The 23,090-nt window shown below is 36.1% G+C and overlaps 1 non-coding gene and 1 pseudogene across 1 annotated transcript; both read right to left on the bottom strand.

Moving 5' to 3' along the window:
* Positions 1–290: 290 nt before the first annotated feature.
* LOC100399127 (serine/threonine-protein phosphatase 2A catalytic subunit beta isoform pseudogene) lies at positions 291–1,252 on the bottom strand (annotated as a pseudogene).
* A 2,351-nt stretch (positions 1,253–3,603) lies between these two features.
* Positions 3,604–3,672, bottom strand: LOC118146613 (small nucleolar RNA SNORD2). The gene has a single exon (XR_004732460.1). It is a non-coding gene; the product is annotated as a small nucleolar RNA SNORD2 (small nucleolar RNA).
* Between the last annotated feature and the right edge of the window lie 19,418 nt (positions 3,673–23,090).

Here is a 23,090-nt window from a genome sequence, read left to right as displayed (position 1 = left end):
TAAGCACTGTCATGATAAATATACAGAAATATGCAGATCAACATAAAACAGTAATTTAGTTTAAATGAAGGGAAATCTCTTTAAATGTTATGACAACATACTCCCAAGGAGAACCTTTTCTTCAGTTAACTATATAGTTCAATAAAATAAAGGGTAATGGATTAGTGGAAGTTAGTTTGTGAAGTTTTTTAAAAAATAAAATTCCAACTCTATTAATCCATGCCAGTTAAACACTGTAACTAAAATTTCCAAATAAGCCCAAAAGGAGATGAAGCAGTTAGTGGTTACTATAAGTACAGCAGGCAAACTGTTAGACTGACCTATCTAGAACATAGTGTACTAAATTTCAGTCTCACATTGTGCTACATGCTCATTAGTATGGCACATTTGGTCCATGATGTGGTTTAATGCCAAGACAGATCCCAATTTGTTACAGAAACACATAGATTACTGTTGCTTTTTGTTTTTAAATACATTTATTTAAAAAGCCAGGTGTACTTCCACATACAAAGGCAGGTTTCCCAGGAGAAATTTATAGGAAGTAGTCTGGGGTGCGCCGCGTAACATGAGGCTCGCCACGACGGAGTGCTGGGTCAAACTGAAGGAAGGAATATTTTAAAGTGTCATCTAATTCCATGATAGCAGCCTGGTTCCCAAAACGATAACAGTAATTGGGTGCACTGAAAATGGTAACCACATTCCGAACATGACACCAATTGTATCCCTCCATTACAAGCTGGTGGGCACGAGAAACCAGTGTGAGACCATTGGCATGGTTAAAGGTTTCAGAAATGTCTTGTCCGAGCGTGTAGCCAGCACTACGTGGTGAAATACCCCATCCACCACGATCATCTGGATCTGACCATAACAGATCACACATTGGGCCCTCATGTGGAACTTCCTGTGAACGATCCAGGGTTCTTATATGATCCAGTTTGTCTGTGGATGGAGGGAGGCCACCATGGAGGCAGAATATCTGCCTATCTACTAAAGCTGTAAGTGGAAGATAATCAAAGAGATCTGTAAAATATTTCCAAACATTAGCATTTCCATACTTTCACAGACATTCATCATAAAAGCCATATACTTGAGTAATTTGTCGGCTTTCGTGATTTCCTCTCAATATCGTAATGCATTGTGGATAACGCACTTTCTCACACAGCGTCTGCCCTTGGTTCTTGTTCAGCTGCTTACACTCGTTCAGCTGCTTGACCCACTGGTCCAGCTCCTTGGTGAACGCCTTGTCGTCCATGGCTGACCGATACCGATGCGGATCCCGAGCCCCTGCCCCGCCGCCTCCCTCCCCCAACCCCACCCGCTCCTGGCCCCGGCGCCAGCTTCACTCCCCTCTCCTTCCACCGCCACCAGATCCCACTAGGGGAAGTTGAATCTTATTTCTTCACCACTGTCTAAGCTTCTTGAGGTAATAGACTTGTTTTTAAAGCATATTTAATCCAATGTTTGGCTGAACTGTTCATTGATCCCATTATATGGTGTAGTGTTTCTCTTTTTTACAGCATTCTTCTAGTTTCTTATATCTCAATCAACCTGTGTTCCTGTTCTTTTCTATCTCCATCCTCTGCCTACTCATTTCCACATTTCCAAAAGTGTATTAAATTCTCAAAATTTAATTGAAATTGCAAAAGAAATATTGTTCTTAGTGTTCCCCAAGAACACCCTCAGGTTTAGCAATTCTCTAGACAAACTCACAGAACTCAGAAAAGCATTTTTACTCATGTTTATGGTTTATTACAATGAATGGGCATATCATAAAATCAGCAAAGGAAAAGGGTTCAATGGACAGTCCAGTTTTTTAATGCAGGGGTGGGAGAGAGGGTGCATGTAGGCATGGTGTGCCCATATGGCTGACTTATGTACATTCAACCTTTCCAGATTTCAAACTGATATGATACTGTATGGTCCAATGTCTTCAATATCCATTACATTATTACCATAATCCTGGCTAATAATTTGGCTTGGCCCAAAGCCCCAGATAAACAAAGAGAAGATATTCTAAGGGCTTATCTTCTAGATCCAGTTAAAGGTCAGACCTTTCTTTGGCATATGAAGAATTTGAAGAGTCAGGCTTGCTGCGTTAGTCTTCTACTATACATATGTAATTTATTCCATGAACCCTCCCATGACATTGCCAGACAAAAATAAACTATTCCACCTCTGAAGTCATGCAGCCCTTTATGTGTTTCTTCCACATCACTTGTTTCATTGTTGTAATGCAACTTTCTAAACTGAGGCAGTTATAAGTCAAACTTGTGGAAGAAAAGAAAGAAGCTAACTAATTGAAGGCGTTTTGATTTTCTGAGCAGGTCTGTAAACTAAAAACAAAAACTTAGTTCTTCTGGTCTAGAATATTACAGAGAGAGAGGGTGATGGAGGACTGTTCATAGAAAAGAGAATCAATATTAAAGACTTGATAGGTGTGACTAAGGGAGGAATACTAGCTAATTGGGAAGTTTAAGCTGCTTTGTCTTCCTGACTAAATTTGAATAAAATCCACATTAATTACAGTTCCTTTGAGAGGAAGGAGGAAAAAATGCAACCTTCTGAGTAAGATAGGGTAGCGGTAATAATAAGCTAAGACTGCTGACCAAGTTGATGCGTCATGTATTGATTCAAGCAAGCTTATCTTCCCTCTGTAGACTCTTAATTCTGGACAGTGGAATCATGTTCAAAGGAACTTTTGATTTCTCATGCACAGTTTTAGTCAGGGTTCTCTAGAGTGACGGAACTAATAGATGTATATATAAAAGGGAGTTTATTAGGAATTATTGACTCACACAATCACAAGGTGAGGTCCCACAGTAGGCTATCTGAAAGCTGAGGAGCAAGGAAGCCAGTCTAAGTTCCAAAACCTCAAAAGTAGGGAAGCCAACAGTGCAGCCTTCAGTTTGTGGCTAAAGATCTAAGAATCTCCCCAGGGAGAAATGCCAAATGTGGGTGAAGGGGAGAAGGAAAGCAAAGCACACTGCCATGTGTGTACCTACGCAACTGTCTTGCATGCTCTGCTCATGTACCCCAAAACCTAAAATCCAATAAAAAATTTAAAAAAAAAAAAGATCTAAGAATCCCAAAGCTGAAGAATTTGGAGTCCGATGTTAGAGGCAGAAAGCATCCAGCATGGAAGAAAGATGTAGGCTGGAAGACTAAGCCAGTTTAGTCCTTCCACATTCTTCCTGCTTTTATTCTGGCCACACTAGGAACTGATTAGATTGTGACCTCCCAGATTGAGGATGAATCTGCCTTTCCCAGTCCACTGACTCAAATGTTAATCTCCTTTGGCAACACCCTCACAGACACACCCAGAAACAATACTTTGGATCCTTTAATCCAATCAAATTGACACTCAATATTAACCATCACACATATTTGGCATGTTTTTCAGTACACAACTTAATAGCTAACTTTTATTGTGTACTTAGCAAGTGTTAGAAACTATTCTAAATATTTTATATGCCTTATATCAGTTAAACTAGTGAGGTAGGTTTTTTTTTTAAGCATGATACATATTTACAAATCCCACATCAAAACGTCACTTCTATTCACACCGTTTATTCCACTTAGAACATGAACTATGCTCAAATAATCAAGTGATAAACAATGAGTATTCTCTTCATTTCAAGTCATTCTCAAAAGATGACTGCCATCATTTCATCAGATAGATTTTTTTTTTGAAATAAATACACTGAGACAATTTAAGAAAGCTACTCAAAATTCAAAACCAGTAAGAGGCAGAGCAAATATTTAAACTCAAGTGATTTGTCACCAAAGCCCTTAATCTTAACTTTAAATAATACTGAGCTCGCTAGTAGAATACCAGTTACTGTATTAGTACAATGAATTAATATTTAGTACTTATAAAAAACTTGCTGAAATGTTGATATTTGGGTTAATTCCTGACCATTTCTGATGAAATCATAAGGAAAATTTAAGTCTTCACTGTATAATATTTTTATGTTAAAGATGAAACATTGGGCTAGCATGGGTGACATGTTTGACTCAGAGTCTGAACATATATTGTCTTTGTTAGAGTTTGACCTTCAGCTTAAAGAAAATAGAAGACATTCACCACTTCCTTGTGTTCAACAGAAGTCAAATGAGCAGTGAAAACTGAGTCATGATTCACTATTCAGCTGAAACAAGAGACCTTCAGAAAGACCACCATTTTTATGAAGGCTATCAATACTAACCTAGAAGTCAAAGTGAATTATTGGATTGTTTGATGCTGTGAGAGAATCACTGGTGGAAAACTGTGAAACATAGAAAATAGTTATAAATTATCTTCTTCCTTTTATAGTTGTCACACACTTAAGTATTTGTGAGGAATAAAAAGATCAGAGCTGAATGTACCCAACAGACAAAAGAAATCAATTCAAGAATGTAATGAAGCAAATACAAAGAAAGCAAAACAGCCGATAGGAACCGGGGAAGATTTGTTTTAGGTCTGTGGGACCAAAGTAATAAAAAAAAAAAAAAATAGCTCAGCTGGAAACAGAGGTATTTTGTTTCTCCTGATTGAATTATCTGGTCAATAATAGGTGCGGAAAACAGAGGAGAAGACCAAACATCTTATTTGGTCCTACATTTGGTAACCTGTGCATAAAAGTGGAAGATATAGCTTCCACTATATAGACGAGACCATAAAGAAAACAATTAAGACCTAAAATCTAAAATCTTAAAATATCGAACCCAAAGAAAGCTTAGAGTGCATCTGGCCCATGCTCTTTTTGATAGCTCTAAATCTCTAATCAAACATTTTCTCATACATCCATGATCATTAATAATTTTATTATAAACACTTTTTAATACGATCTAAGAGCAAAGTGCTAACAATTTCTATATATTAGAAATTGAGTGCAAGTTCAGAGAAGAGACAAACTTTGAAAATTTACAATCTGACCCATATAAGAAAAGAACTGGCAGAATATTTTTTAAAAAATAGACTTTGGGGTTACAGGTGCAGTTTTGTTGCATGGATATATTGCATAGTGGTGAAATCTGGGCTTTTACTGAATAATGAACATTGTACACAATAGGTAATTTTTTAGTCCTGTTATTCCTCCCACCTTTTAGAGTTTCTAATGTCTATTCTTTCACTCTAACAGGAGATATTATTATTACTGTTATTGATCAGACGATGCATTTTTGCTTGTGCCTCCTAAGAATAACATAAAGTAGAAGCTAGAAATCTGAGGAGAATGCAAAATAATCTGCCTTAACTCTGAAGGTTTGCAAGATAAAGTGGACTTACAGGACAATCCTCTTCACACAGAAATCTCTGCTTTAATTAAAGAAATAAAGCAAGATAGTAGGTTGGTAAACAAGTAATTGCAGTTTTGCCATTACTTGTGCACCAACCAAATAGTTCTTATCCAGTCACTTACTATGGCTACCTAAATAAGATGATAGGCAGTCCTTGCTGTAGGATCAAGAGTAACCTGCCAGCTATAGTACTGAGTGAAGACTACTGCCCTTTCTAGGTCTCATGTAATCTGTTTCCCCCACTCAATCTGACCCAACAACTCTGATTTTGACTTCTATTACTGAAACTGTGACCTTCCACATGGCTTGAACATCTGGATATTAAGTCCTACATTGTAAACATAACCACATTATTTACAATTCCTGCCCATTATGTATAGTGAGTACATTTAGAGCACACATCCCGCCCTGTAAATATGTGAACTGGAATGACTATAAATAAACATTATTAATCAGCCTAGAGTGAATTATCACTGAGCATCTGATTGTCCCTGGGTGAATTGATTTCTGACATAAAAGAATGAGGATCTGACCTTGGTGTATAGAAGATGCCCCCTGTGGAGTCAATGGCAGCTGGTTGTCAGACTTCCCTCCTGTCACACTATGGACCGCACAATATTCTTCAAAACATTTGTAATTAGTCTCCAACTGTCAATTTAAAGCATCTTTCTTTGTATGTGACAAAAGAATGTAATATAGGCATCCTCAGTATCTGTGGGGGATTGGTTCCAGGGCCCCTTAGGATACTAAAATCCAAGGAAGCTCAAATCCATTATATAAAATGGCATATTATCTACATATAATCTATGCACATTTTCTGTCATACTTTAAAACATTGCTAGATTATGTATAATGCCTAAGACAATTAAATGCTATGTAAATAGCTGTTATGCAGTGTTGTTTAAAAAATAATATCACATTTTGAAAGTCTATACCTGTTCAATGTAGGCCCAATTTTTTCCAAATATTTTTTTTTAACGTGCGGTTGGTTGAATCTATGGATGCAGAACCCACAGATACCAAAGGCTGACTGCATTTAAGACATAGAGTAATAATTGATAAAATATTTTTCCTACCTCATTTTCAGTTTCTTTATAAGAAAAATGGGGCTAATAATAGTACTCACCTCATAAGATAATTTGAAGATAAGTGAGAAAGTAGATGTAACACTTAGAAGAGTGCTTGATATATTAAGTATGCAATTAATATTAGTTAAACTTATTATGTTATATGACAATTACTATTGTTCCACTATGATATGGGGTCAGGCAATGCATAGAGTATTGCTACCTTGACAGAATGTATGGAAAGAGCCAGATAATGGGGGCTTAAGCTAAGCATTGTTTTCATGCTACTAATTCACTGGTTCTCTTATTTGACCTCCAGATACCAGACCTTTTGCTCCTGACATTTGATAGTGACTTTATGTACAGCAGATATCCTGCATATTATTTTCCAAGAAATCAACATCCTATAATAATCTCTAATGCACAAAATTAAAATGTTGACTATTGTTTAGCTATCTTAGTCTTCGTTTTGTTTCTCATACTTGATGTTGTCAAGAAAGTTGGAGGATAATGGTTTAACCAGGTCAATGATGAATCTTTACTTTTGAGAATAAATATGAAAGTATTTAATTTTTTAAATAAAATCCACTACCTCCTTTTACTAATATGTTTAATACCCCTTCGCTATTCCTTAAGAATACTTTAGACAGGTTCCATAGCTTTTCTTTAATTTTCATCTTGCCAAATTTTTTTTCTCTTGCTCTGATCAGCACAGGGCTGGAGATTTTCTTACTGGCTATTATGGTATCCATTTGGGTTGGCACTAAGCAAGAAAATACCTGAGTGTTTTTTTCTCCCTGAAGATAATTGTTTCTCTCCAGACATTGGGTAAGTGATTTGCCCTTCAACATCAGCTTTCAGGTCATTTTAAGAAAACATAAATTTTCAATTTCTTGAGCATTATTCTCATTGTAAGGACAGGAAAGAGTTCATCCCAGATCTTTTGTTTTGTTTTGTTTTGTTTTTTATTGTATTTTAGGTTCTGGGGTACATGTGCAGCTCATACAGGATTGTTGCATAGGTATATACATGGCAAGGTGGTTTGCTGCCTCTATACCCCCATCACCTATATATGGCATTTCTCCCCATATTATCCCTCCCCAACTTCCCTGCCCCCTGCTGTTCCTCCCCTAACTCCCCAACAGACCCCAGTGTATGATGTTTCCCTCCCTGTGTACATGTGTTCTCATTGTTCAACACCCACCTATGAGTGAGAACATGTGGTGTTTGATTTTCTGTTCTTGTGTCAGTTTGTTGAGACTGATGGTTTCCAGATGCTTCCATGTCTCTACAAAGGACATGAACTTGTCGTTTTTTATGGCTGCATAGTATTCCATGGTGTATATATGCCACATTGATGGGCGTTTGGGTTGGTTCCAGGTCTTTGCTATTTTCAACAGTGCCACAATGAACATACATGTGCATATGTCTTTATAATAGAATAATTTATAATCCTTTGAGTACATACCCACTAATGGGATTGCTGGATCAAATGGAATTTCTATTTCCAGACCTTTGAGGAATTGCCACACTGTCTTCCACAATGGTTGAACTAATTTGCACTCTACACAAAAGTGTAAAAGCATTCCTGTTTCTCCACATCCTTTCCAGCATCTGTTGATTCCAGATTTTTTAATGATCGCCATTCTAACTGGCATGAGATGGTATCTTTAGAATCATATTAACACCTAAAATTATACCTTACATTTTATTTGGTCTCTCTTTATAATGTATAGCATCACTAAAAGAATATGGTATACACATATGAAAACACATATAGGCCAATGACACAGAATAGAAAATTCAGAAATAGCCCAACTATATTTGAGAATTTAATATGCAATAAAGTTGTCAACTCAAATTTATGGAAAAAAGATGAACTGTCAATAATTAGTGTTAGGATAACTAACAAAACAGAAGAAAATAACATAAAGCACCATTTTTTCTCCTCATGTATTTGAATAAATTTCAAGTAGATTTAGAGATTTGCATTTAAAAACTGAACTACAATATAAATATAATAAAATAAAAATTTGCCAAAATAGAATAAAAAACCATGAGGGAACCCCTTTATAAGCTGGGGGTTTAAAACACTTGTAGGTATGGCTAAAAATAAAGATATAGTGAGGGAGAAAGAGGAACAGATGTGAGTATAAACCCATTTTAACTCGTTGATTCTAATACACAGACAGATAATGGAAGCCAGTTTATAGGAGTAAACCTAAAAGACGTTTAGAAATTAAAATTTTTGAGGAAACTGAAAATATTCAAGATAATTGAAAGTAAATAGTAATGGAAAATGTAATTCAAAAGAGACTTAATAAGTTATAATAAGTAATTAGAAAGAGTAAGCCTTAAAGTAGTATTTTAGAAAGGTGCAGCAGCAGATGGAATGCAATTTCAGCTTCATATGTGTCTCTACTAAAGTGGGAAGAACAAAGTAAAGAAAAGTGTTTTAAAACATAAATTTCTCTTTTCTTTCATTTTCTTTACAATTTATTATTATTATTAGAAGAGACAGGTTCTTGCTCTGTTGCCCAGGCTGGAGTATGTGGCACAACATTGGCTCTCCAAAGCCTCCACTTCCTGGGCTCAAGTGATTCTCCCAACAGCCTCCCAAGTAGTTTTGACTATAGACATGAGCCCCCACACCCTACTAATTTTGTTTATTTTTTTAAATAGAGATGCAATTTCACTATATTGCCCAGGCTGGTCTTAAACTCCTGGACTCAAGCAATCTTTTTGCCTTAGCCTCCCAAAGTCCTGGGATTAGAGGGGTAAGCCACTGTGCCTGGCTAAAATATGGATTCTAAAAGGTTAAAATAAACTAAACAAACATAACTTTCTTACAAATATAGAAAGACGAGTGTGTTTTAAATATTTACTTAAATAATGCGTTTACGGAACACCTAAAAGGAAATGTTAGTTCAAAGGAGTGTAGGAGAAATAAAGTTATTAATAGGTACTGAAAGAAAGAGTACAAAATAATAATGCCAAAATCGACCCAATACTGGTTAATGTTCCACAAGGAAATAAAACTGTAAACTTTGGGAATTATCTTTTCTTAGGGCATAAATCATTTGTATCTCTACAGGACCAAATCCATTTTACTTACTATTTTATAAATATCATTTGCACTATTATCATTTTTCTACAAGTTAATATCAACCTTTACAGAGTTGTAAAATATCCTATACAATAGCAAATAGTAAGTTAAAGAAAACTGCATAACCACAGACAAATTAATCTTTGAATGGGACTGTTAGACCTACCCGCTAAGCTTTAGTAAAACACTGAAAGGATACTCCACTATAATTTTGCTTATTTCCAAATTTTGGAAATTTTTGCCTTCTTAACAATCTATTTCAAGCATGAATAATAATGAATAAATGTTTAAACACTGCCAAATATGTAGTATCTGTTTTGTTGCACTCTAAGCTTTAAGGTCTTTTCAAGAAGCAGCTCTTTGACCTATTTTAAGATATTGAATAATATCAGTCTAATTATTGTACTTGTGTGTTTCAGCTCCTTCAAAAACTTATTTACAACATAATTTAAAATTTTGAAAATAGATAAATATTTTTAAAAATATATTTACATCTCCCTAGCATTTATTGCCTTCAATATTATACTAAGAACGTATATTTTTTATTTTAATATCTTTTTCACAAGATCAAATAAAATGTAATAGCATTTTGGGAAAAAATACAAAGCACACCAGAGTCATAGTACAGGATTTATTATCTTTAATAAAAATATTAACTGCACTAATAGAATCATATTATTGCTGACTTAATGCGTCTCTTATGAGCATCACACCAAAATAGTTTATACTCAGTGGAATGCTAAAATGCCTTAAGCTCAGGAAAGACATTCAAAATGCTCTTTTAAAAGGCATACTTATAAGGGTGAAGAAGTGCAATGACTGAATATGGTTTAAAATTTCCCATTTTAAGTTAAGGACATGATGATAAAGAAAACATTGTGACTTTCTAACAAGTATGTAGAGGTTTAATATGTATATGTATATGTGTACCTTAAATATTGTGTCAGTCTGTACATATATATATAGTGGTCTACTACCACAGATGGACCAAATGTTTTGTAACACTAATAAGCCAATAAAAAAGGAGTAAGATTCAGTTGTAAACATCTTAACTATTCATTAGTTAAAATCTAAATAAAAGAAGAAATTTAGTGAATACAATGTTCTTGCCTGTCTATGTCAATGCATATTAATAGAGTGATTTGGGGGGTTTTTTGTTCCTGTTATGGCAGCAATTTTAAAAATAATAAAGTTAACAAAGTACAAGATAGGTTTGTTTAATCTTTTTCATTGGTTATAATCAAACTTCAAGGTGTCTCAAAAGTCTCATCTTTCACGATTTCTAAAGAACCAAGACATAGGGCCAAGCAGCTTGAAAATGTGTCATTGATCAAGGGAGCAATGTAAATACCTATTTGGGAGTAAAGCATTTCAGTTTTCTTTAGAGACTTGCTTTTTCAAATCTCTTGGAAAACAGCATCTTCTCATCCTTGGCATAAAATCTCTCCAGGTCAAGATCAGAGAATGGACCTATAGAAAATGTAGTCCCACAACAAGGTTTTCCTTTGCCTTCATGACTTCATCTTCAGACCACCAAGGTTAGGGGTTTCTGCAAAGAAACTTAGAGCAAAAACTTTATATATTTAACTGTAGCACTCTAATTTTACATTAAAAGGGATAGATTTACTTGATCATTAAACAATGTTACTTAGCTACAGAAACATACATATGCAGTCACACACACATGCATACACAGACACATGTACAAACACATACCAAGTTTAGAAAAATGTGCAAAACACGTCTTTGGGGTAGGTTTGTTCACATTTTCCAAATCATATACTGAATTCATATTGGATGAAGGGCTTAGTAATAATATCTCTAATCTGTTTATCTCCTTCCCCAGATCTTCAGTTATTAACATGGATTGTCAGTAATTCATCTTTTTAGGTTCCAATCTGGATGGTTCTGCTACTATTGAGTGTAGGTTTATATATGTATAGTTATTAATATGTGTGATTAAACATGTGGGTTTGGTTGGGTAGATGTGTAGGTATTTGAGTGTGTGATTTTATGTGGAGATGGGGAGTTTTGGGGGTGCTGGTGTGGGGAGGGAATGGGAGGTCCTTTAGATGCTCTACTCTAGCCATGTCCTTCACTTTAAATACTACCTTTGCTTCGCTCCACCCTCAGGCCTTTGCCCACGGATGTAAGTAAGGACAGACACCTCTGTTTTCGGGCCCAAATGTTGCATTTTCCAAGACCACCCTGGTCCACCATTCCCCCATTCTGTCCCTACAAAAACCCAAGAACCTGGCGGGAACAGACACAGTGGATGGACATCAAGAGGAACACGCTGGCAGAAGAGCACACTGACAGATGCCACAGATCATCGATGGTGGAACGATGTGGACACAGAAGGAAATTCACCCAGGACAGTGGGAGGAGATCCTGGCCACTGAACAACAGAATTCCAGGGGAAGGCCACCTTCCCACTCCACCATGCTTCTGGCTCCTATCCATCTTCTGAAAGCTTTCACCACTCAATAAAACCTTGCACTCATTCTCCAAGCCCATGTGTGATCCAATTTTTCTGGTACACTAGGGAAAGAACCTGGGATATAGAAAGCACCTGTCCTTGCAATAAGGCAGCAGGCTAATTGAGCTTATTAACACAAGCTACCTGTAGATCGTAAAGCTGAAAGAGCACACTATAACACGTGCCCACTGGGGCTTTGGAGGCTGTAAACACTTAACCAGAGATGACGCCTGTGTGGTCCAAGCCCACACTCCCTAAGACCTGCCCCTCTGGATGCTCCCTCTAGGAGTCTGAGCTGCAAGCACCTAAAAAGCAATCCACATTCCCATTGCATGCCCTGCAAGTGGGGTAAGAGAAAACTCCTCCAGTTATACTATTGCTGCTGATCATCTAAGCTGCTCAGTAAGCTTTTGAGCTTGCTGGATTTCAGCTGCTTTATCCTTAAAAGAAGGACAGTTATTCTTCAAAGAAAGTAAGAATTTCTATAAGATTAAATCATATAGAAATTATAGAAGCTTCATTCTAAATATAACTTTAGAAATCATATAATCCACACCAGTATCCCTCATCCAAAATTAGAGAGAAGAAAATCTAGAAAGAGAATATGATTTGCCACAATTACTTGTAATACCATGTCTCCCCACCCCACCATGGGAGTGACACAGTTAATATTTACAGCCTAGACTCTACAAGTGGATTGCTGGCCTCACTGGTTCATTCAAGAACATCTGAATCTAAGTTCATTATGCAATGCTTTGCCTGTGGAAGGCCCACTTTTTCTAACATCTATTCAAAGAGAACTTGAAAATTCTCTTTTAGAGAGGGTTTATGTTAAGGAAATAAAAAAGGGTTGCTGCATGTATGCAAAATGAAAAAATATATATATTTATATATAGTGTAGGAACTCAGTTTGGAATTAGGTTGGTAAGATTTGCATTCAAATAAGGATAGCAGGATTTTTCTGAGTGCTTTCATTATTTTCTTAAGGTCTAATACATATAGAAACTGCTGGATATTAAGGAGTTCCCTGTAGCCCCAAATTGCCTGTCATCAAATCAAAGCAGTTTATATATAACCAGATTGCCTTACAACAAGTGAAAATTTAAAGCATCATGTTATGTTTAAATAACTTAGTAGATGAGCTAGTTTTTAATGATAATTATTTGTATAATTGATAAATGTTTTAAAAATACATATGTAAGTTTAAAGGAAAGGAGTGGGAAAATTAGCTAGATCTAATTTCGTCTTTAGATTTCACTGTAGTTCAAAATCGTCTGTCTAAAAATTTGTTTTTATGTCTAATCAAGACATATTAAACAAGAATAAATTGATGCACTATGTGGAAAGCTCACATAACTAATATGTAAACAAGTGGATTGTGACTCAGTCAGTTTGAGTTCGGATTCTGTTAACTTACTAGTTCTATGCCTTTGAATGAATCACTTTACCTACCTTTGTCACATTTTCCTTGCATTAAAAATTGGGATATTTCTAGAAATATTACAAGGGATAATGCATGCATATGAAATACCTATGAAGATCTGTGTCAGACATTTCATAGCTCTCAAAAATGGTATCTATTATGTATACATGCATTACATTTTTTAATAACAAATGTCAATACATTCACAGAAATGAGAATTTAAACATTAATTTTAAAATGTGTACTACATTTCTATAAGATTTTCTTTTCTAAAAGTTCTATGACCTTGCTTTTTGTTGGTGGGTCATGTATCTATGGCTCTCATTCTAATAACTACTAGTCTGCTTGTAATAGCCATTCCGATAGATGAGAACATTGTCGTGTATATATACATATTTGTCCTATTTAGCTATGGAAGAAATTCAGTTCCTATTTTTTCTACACATATACTTTGTTGATTGTGTTTCCCATATTATTCAGGTGGCTTTTGCACTGAGAGCAAACACACCAGATAATGTCATCTACTCTTGCAGATGTAGCCCAGAGTGTTTGTCTTCTGATGGGCTGGTGGTTAAAGGAGGAAGAGGAAGAGAATCTTTGAAGGGGCAAAAGGGTGAGGTCACTGGTTTCATCACCACTCACAGAATTCAGTACTTTTCATTTTACCCTCACCGGGAGCATTAACTTGGGCACTTGTATATATGTGCACACACACACCTACCCCTGAATGCAACATTCTGTCATAGAGATATAAGGGAAATTACATTTTGTGAGAAAAACAACTACAACAATTTTAGAATGTTATTTGAGTCAGTTACAATATTTTCTTTCTTTTTCTTCTCTTAAGTGATCAAAAAGTAGTTGAGTTAGTGGATATAATAGCAGAGCTAGAATAAAACATTTAAGCAGAGTTAGCTTTAAAGTCAAATAGGATAAACAGATATCTATGTAATATAAAAGACAAAATGAATAATTATTTTCCCCAATTCATTCAGCATTATAATTGAAATTCCATCATCACAGTCCCTTTCCCCAAATTTCTAGGAATAATCAAAATGCATAGGTTCTTCAAATGGCAGCATGTGACACCATTCTTTATATTTTTAGTGTAAGCAAGTTCAAGAAAAAAATTTACTACCATGAGATCAAGCTTCTTAGCAACGATAAACGAGATATGGACTTTTGAAAAGCAAATGTACCTACCACTAAAGTCAAAGTCTGCCACTTCTCTATAACTTAAGATTAGTTTAATAGGATACATAATGAGACCTACTGAGAAACTAGAATTCATGAAAGAGGGGCTTATAGTAAGGAGAGAATTTCTGAAGAGTAGAGAAAAGTAACCATCGCCCAACTTTGCCATCTACATCATTTATTTTATATATAGGCTACTGCCTTTACATACAGGATGTAAGCTAAACTTATGTAAGCTAAACATATAAGTTTGAGGATATATTGTCCATCTTTTCAGCAATCATAAAGTCAGACACATAATCTCTGATACCATTCAAGAGCAAGTGTAGAGAGGGAATTATTTTTATTGTAACAATAAAATGTTACAACTGGCTTCACCCTGAAATGGAAAACAGCTTAAATTGTCTTTCTTGAGAATTATTTTAAACACCTCTTGAAACATTAATGATATACATTAATGATACAAATAAAACCAGTAAATATATGTATTAGGAATTGGAAGGACTCAGGGAACAACTTTTTCAAAAAAGTTAACATCTCTCCTTAGTAAGACTTTGTCTCATTGGACTTAGCCACATCACTGAGGCTAGGGAAAACATTGGCACATTCACTAATAGATAATTTTAGCTTAATTATTTTCAGTTTTTTTTTTTTTTTTACTTTCTTCCTAACACTTCACTCACACTAGTAATTGAAACTAGAGTTCTAAAGGCTTTATTTCTGAGACAGTCTAAGAGAAGTCAAAGCACATTGAAACATAAGGCTTCCATACAAAGAAACAAAGTAACCAAGATATAATTACTGGTTATGTTATCGAAGAAGAAATGAAATTAAAACTTTTCCGATGTACATTTTTTAGAGTATTTCCAGCAGTTTATTTTGAATGTTTATATTTTATGCAGTTCCTAAAAAAGGTATAATTAGGTTATCTGTTTATCCTTCAGAGGAAAGAGAATTAAATTAAAGAGGTTCTTCTGAATACCAACTATATTTTGTATTTAAAAATAGAGAAATCAAAAACAAACATTAAAACAAAAACAGAATTAAGATTTAGACTTCGAAATTTTATGAGTCTTAAGAATTAAATTTGGTTTCAAAAACTTTAACATAACATTTTCAATTGTCCTGATGTAAATTCACAGCTTTAAAACTTGTTTTTATAAGATTAAATGTACCAAAAAGAATGCGTTGTGTTTTATATTCTATAGTTTGAACACCTTTTGGAGTATCGACAAAAGATGAGGAATAACAAGTAAAAAGATTATGGTGCATTTGGTTCTGAAAAGAAGGCAATAATTTCAGCACTTAGCACTGGTTTCTGAGTTCCTTTAATTATTTTGTTAGCTATATATATATAAATATATATATATGGTGGGATTTTCTATATATATATATTTATACTTTATGTTCTGAAGTACATGTACAGATCATGCAGGTTACACAGGTATACAGGTGCCATGGTGGTGGTTTGCTGCATTCATTCTCCACCATCTACATTAGGTATTTCCCATAATGTTATCCCTTCCTAATCTCCGACCCCCTGCTATTCTTCCCCTATCCCCCCACAACCCAGGCCCCAATGTGTGATGTTCCTCTCCCTGTGTCCCTGTGTTCTCATTGTTCAACACCCACTTATGAATGAGAATATGTGGTGTTTGGTTTTCTGTTCTTGTGTCAGTTTGCTAAGAATGATGGTTTCCAGTTCATCCATGTCCCTGCGAAGAACATGAACTCCTCCTTGTTTAGGGCTGCATAGTATTCTATGGTGTATATGTGCCACATTTTCTTTATCTAGTCTACCATCGATGGGCGTTTGGGTTCGTTCCAAGTTTTTGCTATTGTGAACAGTGCTGCAATAAACATACATGTGCATGTGTCTTTATAAAGAATGATTTATAATCCTTTGGGTATATACCCAGTAATGGCATTCCTGGGTCAAATGGTATTTCTATTTCTAGATCCTTGAAGAATCACCACAGTCTTCCACAATGGTTGAATTAATTTATACTCCCACCAGCAGTGTAAAAGTGTTCTTATTTCTCCACATCCTCTCCAGCATCTGTTGTCTCCTGATTTTTTAAAGATTGCCATTCTAACTGGCATGAGATAGTATCTCAATGTGGTTTTGATTTGCATTTCTCTAATGATCAGTTATGATGAGCTTTTTTTCATGTGTTTGTTGGCTGCATAAATGTCTTCTTTTGAAAAGAGTCTGTTCATATGCTTTACCAACTTTTTGATGGGTTTGTTAATTTTTTTCTTATGAATGTGATTTAGTTCTTTGTAGATTCTGGATACTAGCCCTTTGTCAGATGGGAAGATTGCAAAAATTTTTTCCCATTCTGTTGGTTGCTGATTCACTCTGATGGTTGTTTCTTTTGCTGTGCAGAAACTCTTAAGTTTAATTAGATGTCATTTGTCTATTTTGGCTTTTGTTGCCATTGCTTTTGGTATTTTAGTCATGAAGTCCTTGCCCATGCCTGTGTTCTGGATGGTACTGCCTAGGTATTGTATAGAGTTTTTATGGTGTTAGGCCTCATAATTAAATCTTCAATCCATCTAGAGTTAATTTTTGTTTAAAGTGTAAGAAAGGGATCAAGGACCGGGTGCGGTGGCTCAAGCCTGTAATACCAGCACTTTGGGAGGCCGAGGAGGGTGGATCACGAGGTCAAGAGATTGAGACCATCCTGGTCAACATGGTGAAACCCCCGTCTCAACTAAAAATACAAAAAATTAGCTGGGCATGGTGGCGCGTGCCTGTAATCCCAGCTACTCGGGAGGCTGAGGCGGGAGAATTGCTTGTACCCAGGAGGCAGAGGTTGCGGTGAGCCGAGATTGCGCCATTGCACTCCAGCCTGGGTAACAAGAGTGAAACTCCGTCTCAAAAAAAAAAAAAAAGAAAGAAAAGAAAGGGATCAAGTTTCACTTTTCTGCATATTGCTAGCCAGTATTCCAAATATTATTTATTAAATATGGAATTCTTCCCCCAATGCATGTTTTTGTCAGGTTTGTCAAAGATCAGATGCTTTTAGTTGTGTGTGTTCTTTCTGAGGCCTCGGTTCTGTTACTTTGGTCTGTATCTCTGTTTTGGTATTAGTAACATGCTGTTTGAGTAAAGTAGCCTTGTAACATAGTTTGAAGTCAGGTAGTATGATGCCTCCAGCTTTTTGCTTAGGATTGTCTTGGCTATGCAGGCTCCTTTTTGGTTTCATATGAAGTTTAAGGAGTCTTTTTCCAATTCTGTGAAGAAAGTCATTGGTAGCTTGACGGGTATAGCTTTGAATCTATAAATTACTTTGGGCAGTATGGCCATTTTCACGATATTAATTCTTCTTAACCATGAGCATGGAATGTTTTTCCATCTGTTTGTGTCCTCTCTTATTTCCTTCAGCAGTGGTTTGTAGTTCTCCTTGAAGAGGTCCTTCACATCCCTTGTTAGTTGAATTCCTGTGTATTTTATTCTCTTTGTAGCAATTGTTAATGGGAATGCACTCGTGATTTGGCTCTCTCTGTCTATTATTGGTGAAGAGGAACGCTTGTGATTTTTGCACATTGATTTTGTATCCTGATACTTTGCTGAAGTTGCTTATCAGCTTAAGGAGATTTTTGGGCTGAGATGGTGGGATTTTCTAAATATACAATCATGTCATCTGCAAACAGGGACAATTTTACACCCTCTCTTCCTATTTGAATATCCTTTATTTCTCTCTCACCTGATGGCCCTAGCCAGAACTTCCAATACTATGTTGAATAGGAGTGGTGAGAGAGGGCATCCTTGTCCCAGTTTTCAAAGGGAATGCTTTCAGTTTTTGAGTATTCTGTATGATATTGGCTGTGGGCTTGTCATAAATAGCTCTTATTATTTTGAGATATGGTCCATTGATCCTAGTTTATTGAGAATTGTTAGCATAAGAGCTGTTGAATTTTGTTAAAGGCCTTCTCTGCATCTATTGAGGTAATCATGTGGTTTTTGTCTTTGTTTCTGTTTATGTGATGGATTACCTTTATAGATTTGTGGATGTTGAACTAGCCTTGCATCTCACGGATGAAGCCAACTTGATCACGATGGATAAGCTTTTTGATGTGCTGTTGGATTCAGTTTGCCAATATTTTATTGAAGATTTTTTGCATCAATGTTCATCGTAGATATTAGCCTGAAATTTTCTTTTTTATTTGTGTCTCTGCCAGGTTTTGGTACCAGGATGATATTGGTCTCATGAAATGAGTTAGGGAGGATTCCATCTTTTTGTATTGTTTGGAACAGTTTCAGAGGGAATGTCACCAGATCCTCTTGGTACCTCTGGTAGAATTTGGCTGTGAACCCATCTGGTCATGGACTTTTTTTGTTTGGTAGGCTATTAGTTGCTGCGTCAACCTCAGACCTTGTTATTGGTCTACTCAGGAATTCAACTTTTCCTGGTTTAATCCTGGGAGGTGTAAGTATCCAGAAATGTATCCATTCTTCCAGATTTACTGGTTTATTTGCATAGAAGTGTTTATAGTAATCTCTGATGGTAGTTTGTATTTCTGTGGGATTGATGGTGATATCCCCCTTATTGTTTTTTATTGCATCTATTTGAATTTTCTCTCTTTTCTTTTTTATGAGTCTGCCTAGAGGTCTATTATGTTTATATTTTCAAAAAACCAGCTCCTGGATTAATTGATTTTGTTGAAGTGTTTTTTGTGTCTGTATATCCCTCAGTTCTGCTCTAATCTTAGTTATGTCTTGCCTTCTTCTACCTTTTGAAATTGTTTGATCTTGCTTTCCTAGTTCTTTTAATCATGACGTTGGGGGATGTTGATTTTATATCGTTCCTCACTTCTCTGTTGGGCATTTAGTGCTATAAACTTCCCTCTAGACATTGCTTTAAATATGTCCTAGAGATTCTGGTATGTTGTGTCTTCATTCTCATTGGTTTCAAAGAACATCTTTATTTCTGCCTTCATTTCATTGTTTATACAGTATTCCTTCAGGAGCAGATTGTTTAGTTTCGACATATTCCTGCAGTTTTTAGTGAGTTTCTTAACCCTAGTTCTAATTTGATTGCACTGTGTTCTGAGAGACTGGTATGATTTCTTTTACGATTTTTTTGCATTTGCTGAGGAGTGATTTACTTCCAATTATGTGGTAAATTTTTGAATAAGTGTGATGTGGTGCTGAGAAGACTATATATTCTGTGATTTTGGGGTGGAGAGTTCTGTAGATGTCTATTAGGTTTTCTTGGTCCAGATCTAAGTTCAAGTCCTGAATATCCTTGTTAATTTTCTGTGTCATTGATCTGTCTAGCATTGACAGTGGGGTGAGGAGGTCTCAAATTATTATTGTGTGAGAGTCTAAGGCTGTTCGTATTTAATTAAGAACTTGCTTTATGTATCTGGGTGCTCCTCTATTGGGTGTGTATATATTTAGGATAGTTAGCTCTTCTTGTTGCATTAATCCCTTTACCATTATGTAATGCCCTTGTCTCTTTTGATCTTTGTTGTTTTAAAGTCTGTTTTATCAGAGACTATGAATACAACCCCTGTGTTTATTTGCTCTCCATTTGCTTGGTAAATGTTCCTCCATCCCTTAATTTTGAGCCTATGTGTGTCTGTATGTGAGGTGGGTTTCCTGAATACAGCATACTGATGGGTCTTGACTGTTTATCCAATTTGCCAGTCTGTGTATTTTGAATGTAGCATTTGGCCCATTTACATTTAAGGTTAATATTGTTATGCATGAATTTGATCCTGCTATTTTGATGCTAGCTGGTTGTTTTGCCAGTTAGTTAGTGCAGTTTCTTCATAGTGTTGATGGTCTTTACCATTTGGTACGTTTTTGGAGTGGCTGGCACTTGTTGTTCTTTTCCATGTTTAGTGCTTCCTTCAGGAGCTCTTGTAGGGCAGGCCTGGTGGTTACAAAATCTCTTAGCAGTTGCTTGTCTGTAAAGGATTGTATTTCTCCTTTGCTTATGAAATTGAGTTTGGCTGGATATGAAATTCTGGGTTGAAATTTTTTTTCTTTTAGAATGCTGAATATTGGCTCCCACTCTCTTCTGGCTTGTAGGGTTTCTGCTGAGAGATCCACTGTGAGTTTGATGGGCTTCCCTTTGTGGGTAACCTGACCTTTCTCTCTGGCTGCCCTTAGCAATTTTTCTTTCCTTTCAACCCTGGTGAATCTGACGATTATGTGCCTTGGGGTTGCTCTTCTTGAGGAATATCTTTGTGGTGTTCTCTGTATTTCCTGGAATTGAATATTGGCCTGCCTTGCTAGGTTGGGGAAGTTCTCCTGGATAACATACTGAAGAGTGTTTTCCAACTTGGTTTTGTCCTCCTCATCACTTTCAGATACACTAAACAAACGTACATTTGATCTTTCCACGTAACACCATATTTCTTTTTTTTTCCCCCCAAAGTCACCAGTTACCTATGTACCAAACTGGCACATGTGCCCCTAAACTAAAATAAAGGTTAATTATTTTTATTGAATGGGTGACAAAACATTGCCATATGCTCACCAACAATGAATATCATCATTTTTTTGATAAAGAAAGAAAGAAAGAGAAACGAGAAAAGGGGGAGAGAGAACAGAAGTCTTGCTCTATTGCCCAGGCTGGAATGCAATCTAGAAATAGGTATTAAAAACCTCTTTTTTGCTGATAATTGTGCTTAACAGCAGAGAAAGGAAGGAATAAGGAAAAAAAATAACAACAAACAGCCAACCAATATTTCATTTAAATCTGTGAAATGCTATGCTAATGCTGAAGAGTGATTTGCTTCCATTTATGTGGTCACTTTCAAAATAGGTGTAATGTGATACTAAAAAAAAATGTATGTTCTGTGGACCTGGGGTGAAGAATTCTATAAATATTCACAGAGTTTACTTGTCCCAGGTCTGAGTTCAAATCATAAATGTCCCTGTTAGTTTTCTATCTCGTTGATCTGTCGAATATTAACAATGTGGTGTCAAAGTCTCCCATTATTATTGTGTGGGAGTCCAAGTCTCTTTATAAGTCATTGAAAACTTGTCTTATGTATCTGGGTGCTCCTATATTGGGTGCATATATATTTATGATCATTGACTCCTATTGTTGCATTGATCCTTTTATCATTATGTAATGTCCTTCTTTGTTTCTTTTAGTCTTTGTTACGATTGTAGTCTATTTTGTCAGAGACAAAAGTTACGGGCTGGGCGCAGTGGCTCATGCCTGTAATCCCAGCACTTTGGGAGGCCGAGGCGGGTGGATCATGAGGTCAAGAGATCGAGACCATCCTGGTCAACATGGTGAAACCCCGTCTCTACTAAAAATACAAAAAAATTAGCTGGGCATGGTGGTACATGCCTGTAATCCCAGCTACTCAGGAGGCTGAGGCAGGAGAATTGCCTGAACCCAGGAGGCAGAGGTTGTGGTGAGCCGAGATCATGCCATTGCACTCCAGCCTGAGTTACAAGAGCAAAACTCCATCTCAAAAAAAAAAAAAAAAAAGAAAGTTACAACTCCCGTTTTTTGTTTCATTTTGTTTTGTTTTCTCTCCATTTGATTGGTGAGTCTTCCTCCAACCTTTTGTTTTGAGTCTTTGTGTGTCCTTGCTTATGAGATGGATCTGGATTCAGCGTGCCAATGTGTTTTGACTTTTTATTGAGTTTGCCTGTCTGTGTCTTTGATTGGGGCATTTAATCCATTTAAATTCAGGTTTAATATTGATATTTGTGAGTTTAATATTATCATTTAATGCTAGCTGGCTATTTTGCCCTTTAGTTGATATAGATTCTTCATTATGGAGATACTCTTTACCTTTTGGTAAGTTTTTGGGATGACTGATACTGGTTGTTCCTTTCTGTGTGTAGTGCTTCTTTCAGAAGCTCTTGTAAAGCAAGGCCTGGTGGTGATGAAATCTCTGAGTGCTTGCTTGTTCGTGAAAAATTTTATTTTTCCTTCATTTATAAAGCTTAGTTTGGCTGGATATGAGATTCTGGATTAAAAATTCTTTTCTTTGAGGATATTGAATATTGATCCCCACTCTCTTCTAGTTTGTAGGGTTTCTGCTGAGAGATCTGCAGAACACCATATTTCTTGGTGGCCTTGTTCATTATTTTTTTTCACTCTTTTTTCTTTGATCTTGCCTCTGACTTTATTTCATTGAGTTGACTTTTGGTCTCTGAAAGTCTTTCTTCTGCTTAATCGATTTGGCTATTGAAACTTGTATATGATGCAAGAAGTTCTTGCGCTTTATTTTTCAGCTTCATCATGTCCTTTATATTCTTTTCCACACTGGTTATTCTTGTTAGCATTTGATCTAACCTTTTTTCAAGCATCTTAGTTTCCTTGCATTGGGTTTGAGCATGCTCCTTTAGTTCAGAGAAGTTTGTTATTACCCACTTTCTGAAGCTGCTCCTGTCAGTTCATCACATTCATTCTCCATCCAGTTTTGTTTCTTGCTGCTGAGGGGTTGTGATCCCTTAAAGGAAAAGAGACATTATGGCTTTCAGCTATTTCAGACTTTTTACACTGGTTCTTTCCCATCTTCATGGATTTATCTACCTTTGGTCTTTGAAGTTGGTGA

The sequence above is a fragment of the Callithrix jacchus genome, chromosome 12 (assembly GCF_049354715.1).
Source record: "Callithrix jacchus isolate 240 chromosome 12, calJac240_pri, whole genome shotgun sequence".
NCBI lineage: Eukaryota > Metazoa > Chordata > Mammalia > Primates > Cebidae > Callithrix > Callithrix jacchus.
This window is presented reverse-complemented; position numbering and strand designations above follow the sequence as displayed.